General features: G+C 37.4%; 1 pseudogene; it reads right to left on the bottom strand.

Moving 5' to 3' along the window:
• Positions 1-3,740: 3,740 nt before the first annotated feature.
• LOC103607439 lies at positions 3,741-4,777 on the bottom strand (annotated as a pseudogene).
• Positions 4,778-10,432: the final 5,655 nt, after the last annotated feature.

The raw sequence follows: 10,432 nt of genomic DNA, 5'->3' as shown, positions 1-10,432 counted from the left end.
TCTCTTAACAAAATAAGCCAGAGTTTAGTCTCTGTGTGGAACAAAGTTTGAAATGAATGTGGAATGAAAGTAAATATTTAGAAGATTAATTCCTCCAGCTTCCTCAATATCTTACTTTCACAAGACTTTGAAACCATCTTCTCTGGGGACAAAAGGAAGTAATTACCTCTCCTCCACATGGTGTTTAATCATGCTCTATTTTTCGAAGAACAGCTGTGCAACACTGGCTGGGCTACAAATTAAACACACCTCCTTCAACTTGCCTAGATTTAAAAGATAATGAATATGTTGGGTGACAGAATCCGAATTCAAAAAGATTTTAGTAGGCCAGAGCTATAGCCTAAAAACAAGATGAAAGTAATCAAGGTTAAATGTAAGGTCTTATACTTGGATCCAAGAAACCAAGTGAACAAACACAGGGTGGGAAAGGTATGACTTAACAGCAACATAGCAAATTAACCACAACAAAATTTAGAAGCTTTATTTAATAAGAAGGTAAATATGAGTTGGTGGTTTGATCTTATTAACAAAGAAATAAATAAATGTGGCTTGTCTACCTAAAAGCATTCATAGTTCAAGACCTTACTTAGGTTGACACATGTGAAATAATTATGAAGGACTTAAGGCTCTTTGTAAACAAATAATCACTATTATTTTAAAGTTCGTTCAAACAGAGATCAAAGGGTCTACATGGACAAAACGTTCATTTTACTACTTTTACTAAAACTCCAAGAGTTCCTGTTATGACAGAATTTGTATAGACTTGGATACTGGGGGGCACTGGAACATTATGTATATTAGAATATTAACATATACACCACACATAAATCAACAAAACAGGATGCAGCCAGATGAGATTGTGTTGAACTACCCATTGAACTTATGCTACACTTGTGAAATCTATATTGCTTTCGTATTTCTGGCAAATACTGACAACTTATCATTGTACAATACAGAAGGAAAAAGATGATCTACATAAAAATCACAGAGGATCTGGGAATATGACATGTAAGACATTTTGAGACTTCAGTCCAGAACATAAAGAGTGCAACATGATACATTAACTAGGAGATAAAATAAATCTCTAAACACAGTGAAAGAGAGAGGTCATTATTATCTTTGTGAATATTCATTGTTACAGAATTGGTACATTTCCCAGGTGGAAAAAGTGTTTTCTTGGCTTCTCTCTCTGCAAATAAATCACTGTGGTAAAAACTCTCAAAGGGATGTCAGGTGAGTTTTCTGGAAATATTTACCATAATTGATTTCTGTGGGTTCCTAAAGGCTTTAGTGCAAAACCTCATTTATCAACTTTTTGTCTATTTCATTGTAATTGCAGAGTTTTCTATTACTGTGTTATGACAGGTCAAAACAGTGCTGTGACAAGGAGCCTCCGTGTTAGGAGAGAAGCACGTTCCACACACTAGCTCAGCAATGCAGATTCTTGGTTGTAATTAAACTCATAAGGGAGTTATCCTTGTTTGACAAGGAAGGATGTGAGATGATTTGCAGGACTTATTAAGTCTCAGCAATAGTGCTAGATACCTGTCCCAAAACTTTCTCTGAATTTCTGCAGTGTCTGTACACATGTGGCTAAATAAGACTGAATCATTTCACTCTGTGAGAGAGTGGTACGTATTTTAAGAACTGAGCCACACCCTGAATCCTAGAATCACTGGTTCCATTAATTGAACAATATGAACATGCTTCTTGAAGAAATTGATATACCAAATTTTGTTACTGTAATAGCAGTGTGTGGCAGTCAGAGACCTCTGGCCCAGGATCCAGAAACAATGCCCCTGGCAATGGGCTGGTGACTGACTCTCCTGCTGCCTGCACTTTGACCTATTCATTATCTTTTCACTTCTGAACTTGACTCATTTTCCTTTTCACAATTAAGCTTTGTTCCTACTCTGCATCAATTCTCCAGTTTTGACCATTTTTTACCATTTTTGCTAAGAATTCTGAACCTAATTTTGACTACACTGATTTTACTATGTAGGACATATCCCTGGTCAAGGGTGACCATTCGGTGGAGGTCCTCAGGAGCCCTCCATTCTGGATGTCCTGGTCTCTTTCTGCTTCCTCCACCCACCGCCCCTTCCCCTCCCCCCCTCCCCCGAAATCTGGCCAATCCACATGATCATCCAATTTATGTAAATGAGATTCTAACAAAAGTATAGAAAACTTTGTTCCCAAAAAGTAAAAAACATTCAGTCTTTTATTTTTTAATTTATTATTATTTTTTTTTTTTCTAAAAGATGACCGGTAAGTTAACCCTTTTGACTTGGTGTTGTCAGCACCATGCTCTCCCAAGTGAGCCACAAGCCAGCCCTCAGTCTTTTAAATATTACTGTCTGAAATACATTCAGGTCCTTTGAAATTCAAAAATTTTCTCATTGCCACATAGTTTTTCTTTTGGTCAAGGGGGAAAGTGGTTTTAAAATAACTGAAAAGCTAGTTAAACATATTCCTTCTGAAAAATCAAGACAACCTTAGGTAAATGGGAGCAGATGGAAGTTGTGTTTTATCCAAATAATACATTTATATTACAGAGAAAGAAAGCTTAAGGAAAATCCACTAAGATAAACTAAATACAAACCCAAATCGCTTCAAGTAGCTGAAGAAATCCCTAGATGGTGATATCACTTCAAGCTCATCATTGTGGGCCCAAGTCCCACTCAACAAGAGGCAACCACACAAGCTCCATGTACTTGTTAACCAGTGTCCTGTCCCCTTCTCCCAAGCCTCTGTGGCACAGCTGTAGAAAGTGATATGCCCTTTACAGAAAATGGCAAGCGCTGACCTTGCTGCCAAACTCTGCCTCTGGCCATGGGGTATACAAGTATCACGCTGTGATTGCTAATTTTTGTCTTTATGAAAAAGAAAGTGGAAAGGTTGCAGCACAGAGTCTGAGCTTGAGGTGAGACAAACTCGAGAAACAGCAAGAAGAGGGTAGGGTTCTCAGGGTAAGATTTAAGAGGAATTTGACTTTTGCTGCCTTTCCTGTCTCTGTGTTGGATCCCTGTGCTGTTACAGTCATTCTACGTTCTGTCCCTTCTCACTTTCTCTTTACTATTTTTTGTGTTTTATTTACTCTAACCCAAAATGCACCTTTTCAACTCCTAAATTTGACCCTTTTTATTATCCCTGTTTTGCAGATGTAGAAATTGAGGAATGGGGAAGCAAAGTCACACAGTTAGTAAGGGGTGGTGCAGACTACTTAACCACTAAGCTTCACTGCCTCCAAAGAAATCTAAAGGTAGTAATCTGAACTGTAGTCCACAGTGCTAGCGAACAAAATCAATAACAAGTGTATTAGTTTTTTTGTGACTCCCTTTTATTACAGGCTGAGACTGCCAATAAACATTAGGGTCATTTAAACCCACAACACAGATTTTGAAATATTGTTTTATGTAGACTCAGTTTCTGCTTTCTGGATTTCTCCTTGGATACAGAAACTTCATTGTGGAATACTCTTCTTTGTTCTGTTATGTTGTTGTTGTTGTTGTTTAATTAAAATACAGTCTATTTCACATGTATGTTTTTGTCACCCCACCAACTCCATATCTGACCACGACTACCACTATGTCCCATATATACTTAAAACCAAGCAAAGTGTGTAGTTCCATCTCAAAAACTAGACAGGCATTTTGGACAGCACATTCTTGGCGATGGAACCTGAACAACCTTTATCAAACATAGTAGGGAAAGGACATTATAAAAAGGACAGCCAGACATCAACTGTTCCGGAAATAAAATAAGGCAAACAAATTTAACCCATTGTTTAAACTATTTTCTTAAAGCGACTTCCTCCACTGGGAGAGATCCTCCTGGTCTGTCATCCAGAAGCAGTTCTTCACATCACTGATGACCTTGGCTTCCACTTTGGGAAGAGAACCACCTTGCTTGCGTTTTTGCTTTATTGTCTTCTATAGAACTAGGTCCTTTGGTGTTTTAGGAGTTTGTTGCCTGTTTTTTGAAGGATTCTTGACCTTTTGATCTTGGTGTTGATGGCTTTGAGTCTTTTCCTTTCTGGTTTGATTTTAATGCATTTTTGGCTACAGTATCTTGGACAGGTTTCTTCACTAGAGCTTTTCCTTCATTTCCTCATCATCAGAATCTTCATCATTGCCATCCTCTTCATCAGCAGCAAGTTTTACCTTTCTCTGTGGAAGCTTGCTACCACTTCCAGGGGCAGACCGCTTTTCAGATATATTTAAAGAGATCCATGGGCCGGCCAGGTGGCGCACTGCTACAGTGCGCCGCTTGGGAGTGTGGCGGCGCTCCCTCCGAGGGTTCAGATCCCACATACAGACCGGTTCCCGCTCACTGGCTGAGGGTTGCGATCCATTGCCAGACACGAAAAAAGACAAAAAGCAAAAAAAAAAAAAAAAAAGAGATTCACACACTCCTCCTCTTTGTTTTCTGATTCTGCATCTTCCTCCACAGCTGCTAAGTGCTGTCCACTAATATGCACAGTCCCTGAGCCACACTTCAACCATAGACTGCAGATGGTGTTATCTCAACCCCCAAGGGAAACCATAGGCTGTGCAGACATTTTCGAGGTTGCCCACATAATTCATTGCCTCTGCGTCAGCAATGTGTAATTCATCCTCTGCACCAGCCCCCAAACTGACCATTCTTAGAAATAACTGATGCTCATTTTCATCATTATCCACCTTAAAGTGATAATCTCTATAGGCCTTTACTTCACAACCGAAAGATACTCGTGGGGCTTCAGGGGGCTCATTTCCACATCCGCCAAATCTTTCATGGGGTGGCGGCACACACTTTGGTGGGGGAGAAGGTCAGCCAAGAGAAACTGCTCCAAAAAACAGCTGCTCAGGACGGAATCACACTAAAGAGGGTGTGCGTCTTTGGATGTATTAAACATCTTTTTTTTTTTTCCTTTTTGTCTTTTTTCGTGACCAGCAATGGGATCGCAACCCTCGGTGTCACGCCCGCACCGTGCTCAACCAGTGAGCAGACCAGTCTCTATATGGGATCCGAACCCTCGGCGGGAGTGCCGCTGTGCTCCCAAGCGCCGCACTCTATCAAGTGCACCACCGGGCCGGCCCTAAACATCTTTTATTTATCTGACATATTCTATAAAAAAAATCTGTAGAATGGGACAGTTCCTTTTCTTCCTTCCATCAACAAAGAAAATCTTCTTCAATCCCAATTAGCTTGCTTGTAAATGCATGCCTATGGCAACAGAAAGGTAGAATCAATCAATGTCTGGGGATGGATCTATCCCTGCCACTAATGGGCCATGAAGGGTGATGCCTACTGTTCTTAGATAGGCAATATCTAAATATTTTAGGAATATTATTAATCCTGAATCCAAACCCATTAGACACTGGGACAACAACTGCCAGCAGATACAGTTCCTACCTTCAAGTAGCTCAGGGCTAATTGACAGAGTGTAGAATATTACACTTAGGCTTATCTGAAAAATGGCTATAAGTTGGCAGTACCAAAATTAGCCAGATACAATGTAAGAGCAGATAATAGTGAAAAGGTTATACTCATTCTCAAGCAAAAGTCACTATTATTAGTTGACAAATATCAAACAAAACTTCTCATTCAGAGGCAAACTCTTTACAATGAGCTACAAGGCTCTCCATGGTCTGGACCCCTCTTAACTTTCTGACCCTATGTTCTCCTACTCTATACCTGGTTCACTCTGTTCCAGCCACAGCCTTTTGCTGTTCCTCCAATATGCCAGCCATGCTCCCACCCAGAGCCCGGCCCAGGCTCTTCTCTCTGTCTGGGACACATCTCCCACTGCCTCCAGTGCACCCAATATCATTCCCCCACTGTATCTGGCCATTTACACAAATGTGATCTTCTCAGTGAGCCTTTTCTTCGCACTTTATGTAAACATTTAATTAAAGCATCTCCACATCCCTTGCAACACTTTGCAGCACCACTCCTTGTCTTACTTTCCTCCTTCACACTATTGCCACTGAAACCCCTGTATAATTCATTTAGTTATTTGTATTTATTGATTGCCTTCATTTCTTCCATGTGGAGAAGGGTTTTGCCTGTTCTGAAAATGGCTGCATCCCCCGCATAGAACACAATCCACAGCCCACAGTAAAACTCAAAAAATATTGTTGAATAAATTTCTTGCTTGAAAGAAATGAATAAATGTCAAGAAATGTACATAAATATGAAGTTCATTGATGACCCCTAGATTTATCATCTAGGTAATTTTCTCCAAAATATTTACTCTCTGCCCATCATATTGGTTTCTCTTAAAATGTGTCTCCTAAATTGTCATACTAGATTGAGCACTGAGAATGTCATATCACATAATTATGCTTATTGCTGCACCTTTAGCTCCTGGGAGTAGTTAAGTGGACCTGCTATATTTCTAAGATGACATAGAGAGTTGTCACTTGGTTGAAAATAAAGGATATCTGCTGCAGGGAGGATAACACCTTACATTCTCCTTTATGGGCAGCTCCCCTGGGGGCTGTGAAATCCTGGGGTGGAGAACCACTGAGGTGGCAAATTCTGCATCTCCCTAAGGAAGCCTGTCCACGGATGGCACTCGGTCTGCCAGTGCGCTGCTTCAGTAATCCTCTAACCACTGAGGGCGTATGAAGGGGACTGCTGGGTGTTTTGAAAGAAGTTTGTTGTTGTTGTTGTTGTTGTTGTCACCGGACTTTCAGTCAATACAGTTTTCTACAACTAAAGTTGAAAGAGGAATTCCTTCAGTAGGAAGATTTGGTGACACATAATCTGCAAGGAGAAGGAATGACTTCTTTCAGTTAGTGCATGTTAAGGGGACACACTCTGTAATTAAAAGCAATTCTCAACAGAAAAGGTGCAGCAGGAGAAGAAAGTAGTCCCTTTCCCCTTGACCTTGGAGTCTTCACCCACAGTTTCCTATTAACCTGCCCTTACAGGTGTACCAATAATCAAAGGTACAGAGCTTAGTCTGAACCTACCAGGTAAGATGTGAAACCTTCTCAGTGATATCCTCGTGGTTTATTTAAATTAAACAAGCCAACCAATTTTACCTTCTCTGTAAGCCTTCCTAAATTCAAAATAAATGATGGCTTAGTTAATTAAAATATTCAATTGGAATTACTAGATTATAAATTTGATACCTAACATAGACTATAATCTTTGGCATTGTTTTAACTCATGTCTCTTTCATCGTTAGCTTCACTGATTACCCCAGAGCTATCTATAAAACTAAAAGTGATTTCAGTCTCTCACGTTTCTTTTTATAGATATTGATAATATCCTAAAACAACTGCACAAAATCTGAAAAATTCTGACGAGTGAAAACTGAGACACATCAATCAACAATAAAAGTTTTAAGCTTATTTTCTCCTCAAGGAATAATATCAATATATGCGTTACCTCAATTATGTGACATATTTTAACAGAAGTTCTTTGAGTAAATCTTTGTGGACAAAGCCTTTGTATACATTTGAGATAGTCACAGAAACTAGTATAAGCATTTAAAATATTTTAAAGAAATTAGGAATGTTTTCCTCCTTGTTGCTTTGGATTCCTAAAATGCCAGCCTCCTTTACATCTGAATTTGTCAGTGATTTAAAAAGAAACAGGTAGTAAATACAACTATAAATAGCAATTTCAAGTCTGTCATAACCAATTCAATGAAAATAATTGGAAATACCAAAATAAATTCCAAAGTGATTGAAGCCATAGTTGTAAATTAAAACTGTAACATAATTAAAAGAAACTATAAGTGAATATTAATTTAATTATAGCATGTAGAAGACTTCTCAAAGCATAATTCTAAAGGCACAAAATGTTAAACCTCTTATATGTCAAATTTCATTGTAAGTAAATTTAAAGGCCTAGAAAAATTAAGGGAAAATGATGATTGCAATATACATATGACAAGCCTCTTAATTTTTATACTGCTGATTCTCTAAATAGATAAAGCATTTTTGCAAATCAATACAAAAGAGGAATACTTCAATAGAAAAATAAGCAAAGGAACTAATAAGTAATTCCAAAACAGAAAGTACAAATGGCCAAAAGTCATGAAAAAATATTAGTGAATATTACAAAAATTATGAACTCACTCTTTTGCCTTTCAGAATCACAAAAAAATAAAAATAAATCATAATCCTATTCATTTGCAGTGATACAGGAAAACTTCTATAAGCTTCTCAAGAGCAAATGGCATTAAAAATCAAAAACCTTAAAAATATGCATACATTTAATTCAGTAATTCCATTTAGAATTCTATCCTAAGGAATTAATCAAAGATGATACAAAGCTTTTGGTAAAAATGAATGCAATGATATGTATAAACAGCATGGTACTGGCATAAAAACAGACACTTGGACCAATGGAACAGAATAGGGAACCCAGAAATCAAACCACATACTTACAGAGAACTGATTTTCAACAACAAAGGCGCCAAAAACATACATTGGGGAAAAGACTGCCTCTTCAATAAATGGTGCTGGGAAAACTAGACATCCATATGTAGAAGAATGAAACTGGACCCATAACTCTTGCCATATACCAAAACCAACTCAAAATGGATTATATAAAACTCCTAAAAGGAAACATAAAGGAAACACTTTAGGAAGTAGGAATCGTCAAAGACTTTATGAATATGACCCCAAAAGCACAGGCAACAAAAGAAAAAATAAACAAATGGGATTATATCAAACTAAATAGCTTCTGCACAGCAAAAGAAACAACTAACAGAGTGAAAAGACAACTGAGTGGGAGAAAATATTTGCCAACTATGAATCCAACAAAGGATTAGTATCTGGACTATATAAGGAACTCAAACAACTTAACAGTAAAAAACAAATAGCCCAATTAAAAACTGGGCAAAGGAGCTGAATAGGCATTTCTCAAAGGAAAACATACAAATGGCTAGCAGGTACATGTCAACATGCTCAACATCACTCAGTATCAGGGAAATCAAAACTTGCAGTTTTTGATTTGCATTTCAGATTAGACTGGCTATTATCAAAAAGACAGAATAGTAAGTGCTGGGAATGATGCAGAGAAAGGGGACTCCTCCTGTTGGTGGGACTGTAAATTGCTGCAGCCATTTTGGAAAATGCTCTGTAGGTTCTTCAAACAACTACAGATAGATCCATATGATACAGCAATTCCACTGCTGGGTATATACCCAAAGTAATGGAAATCATCATGTCAAAGGGATACCTGAACCCCCATGTTTATCACAGCTCTATTTACAGTAGCCAAGAGTTGGAACCAACCCAAATGTCCATCAACAGATGATTGGATAAGGAAAATGTGGTATATATATAACGATGGAATACTACTCTGCCATAAAAAAGAATGAAATACTGCCATTCGCAGCAACTTGAATGAACTGAGAGGAAAATCATGTTAAGTGAAGTAAGCCAGGCACAGAAAGAGAAATACCACATGTCCTCACTTATAAGTGAGAGCTAAAAAATAAATGAATAGATCAAAAAATTATTTGAAAAGAAAAATACAATAATACGTTGAACTTTCAAAAGGAAAGAACAGAACTAAGGTTGCCAGAGGTTGGAAAGGGAGAGGGGGAAGAGGGGAAATCGATAAAGGGCCATGAAAAACGATTGCATTGTATAATGTTGAACTTTAAAATAAAGCATTTATTTTAAAAATGTATTAAAAATGTTCATTGAAACACTACTTAGAATAATAAAAAATTGGAGCAGTCTAAATTTCCAACAGCCAGAGACTGTAAATTATGGCATATTCATACTCCGCAAGCGAGAACAATAATGCTGCATAAGATATTCAGCAACATAGAAAATGTTCATGACATATTGCTGAGTGAAAAAATAAGTGGACTGCTTAATACCATAATGCAGGTTATAATCTGGAAAGATTTTCATCAAGCTTTTTCTAGTTGGTGAGATAATGATTTTCCAAATTTTCTGCAATGTGCAAGCTTTGTATTTGCAATTAGAAAAAGATGATAGTTTGTAAAAGTTGTGGTTCTTTTCAACATGCAAGTTCTCTCTTAATATTAAATAAGTAGCAAATCCTTAAGTTCACATTTTGATTTTAAGCACTGATTATAGGAAAATGACAATACTTAGTCACTTGCTAAACCTGGTATATGTTGTATATATGTGTGTTTTTGTGATTTTATTAGGTATATGTACAATCTTTTTTATTTTTCATATTTTGCAAATTAAAGTTGTCTTTTAAGGCAATTTCACTTTGCAAAATTCTTTAAAATTGTGAGTTCCCCTTTAAAAAGTTCTGTTCACTACATGTTACTCAAGAGTCTTAAGTCTGCCAAGTATTTGCAGAGTATTAATGGTTGTATATATCTCTAATGAATCACTTATTTATGTATGCCGGGAATGTTTTCTTCCCCCTTAGCATGTTGGGATGCATTTAAAACTTGACATATTTGATTAACATGAATCTTGGTGTATAAGAAGAA

Source organism: Galeopterus variegatus, unplaced genomic scaffold (assembly GCF_000696425.1).
Source record: "Galeopterus variegatus unplaced genomic scaffold, G_variegatus-3.0.2 Scaffold7424, whole genome shotgun sequence".
NCBI classification, from domain to species: Eukaryota; Metazoa; Chordata; class Mammalia; order Dermoptera; family Cynocephalidae; genus Galeopterus; species Galeopterus variegatus.
This window is presented reverse-complemented; position numbering and strand designations above follow the sequence as displayed.